Genomic DNA, 1,827 nt, shown 5'->3' on the forward strand with positions numbered 1-1,827 from the left:
GAGGAGAACCTCCAGCAGAACCAGAACCAGGCTCAGTGTGAACGCTCATCTGCCTCCACCCACTGGGGCTTAGAGAAGACAGAGCAGAGACACAGAAAGCTCAGAAGCTCACATTGACCCAGGAGTACTTTCTATGTTAGAGAAGACAGAGCAGAGACACAGAAAGCTCAGAAGCTCACATTGACCCAGGAGTACTTTCTATGGTAGATGGTAATAGAGGATGATCTGCCTCCCCTGATGATGTCACAGCTAACAGAACACCAGACCAGGTGTACCTTCTATGAAGAGAAAAATGACAGAGAACAAAAAGTTAAAAGCTGAAATAACAACAAACAATGCAGATTGGAGAGCAGTAGGAGAACTCAGCAGAGAGAGAGAAATAGACCCACAAGCCGGGTGCACAATGCGAGTATTTCATCTGAAAATGAAGCGTAGAAGATTTCTTCTAAATAAATAATTGTTTGTGTGAATTCTGTAACGTTCCGTTATGTCACCGAAGCACCAGACTGATATTTTGCTGCTAACACTTTATTTTAGGACGAACAGAACGGGACAGCTTTCACTCCACCAGTCTCCATCATTCCTCCCCCTGGAGGACAAACATTTCTTCCACTATAACCTTAAATAAACAGTAAGTCTGCAGCAGCACTTAGCAATAAAGTCTAATATGGATCATTACGATACATTTTTGTTTATTGATTAAATTTACAGTTTTTGATTTTAATCGCTACAAAGGAAACTTTTATTTACACGTCTTTATGCTGTGGGGGAAAAAACACCGTTATATTTTTCACCTCATGCACCCCCTAGTGGCAGCTCACACTTTGGGAATCTAGAGAATATTTTTCTCAATTTGTCTTTGCCAAGCATCTCAAACTCAGAGAAGGACAGAGAGGATCTGTTAAAATCATGTTTCAAGTCTTGGATTCTGGTCTGGACTTTGACTAGGCCATTGTAACACACGAACTTGCCTTGATCTAAACCATCCCCGTAGAATATTGGTAAGGGAATTGGTTTTTCTACAATATTATGCTGTATGTTATGTTGTTATGGAAATATATAATCATTTTTGTGTTAACATGTATTTTTCTTAAAGTCCAAAGAGTTATCTTGTCATCATTAAGGCTGTGGCTTCGAGTTTACAGGTGTTTGTGTTTTTTTGCTGATCCACTAGAAAACAATAAATTCTTTCAAGCTCTGGTGGGACGCCAGGCACAGAAAAGCACGGGAGGTCTTATCGGATGCTTTCAGAATGGCTTATGGTTGAAAGATTTTTATGGTTCTTAATTTTTATCTGGTCTTATCGAATTAATAAAGCACAGGTGGACTTGATTTACCAATTAGAGAACTTCCAGAGGTAATTTAAGGGAATAAAGACTAATTGAGGGCTAGATACAAAATTCATGTCGTCATTTTCAGATTTATTTGTAAAAAATGTTGAAACCATTTATCATTTTATTTCCACTTTGCAATCACTTTGTGTTGATCTGTGACATAAAATCCAGATGAAATGCAAAAAAAAAAGACGTTAAAGTTCATGTTTCTGTTCCTAACGCTGAACTAAAACTAAACAAGGCAAAGGTTAAGTCACTCATGACTGCAATCTTTAACCTCAGCCTAGCTTCTTATAACACATACTGTTATATGAATATAAATCAGACTGAAAGCAGCTGTCACTGGTCCAGTTCTGCTATTTATTTGGCTCGACATTAACCGCTTTACCTCTCAAACCCTCAGTGTGGTGTTGTGTAGTTTAAGAAGTTCAGTTCTTGTAGTTTTTCCTGTTGTAAAACTGGCCTTCTGCTCATATACACGACATATTCCGTC

This window comes from Fundulus heteroclitus, chromosome 4 (assembly GCF_011125445.2).
Source record: "Fundulus heteroclitus isolate FHET01 chromosome 4, MU-UCD_Fhet_4.1, whole genome shotgun sequence".
NCBI lineage: Eukaryota > Metazoa > Chordata > Actinopteri > Cyprinodontiformes > Fundulidae > Fundulus > Fundulus heteroclitus.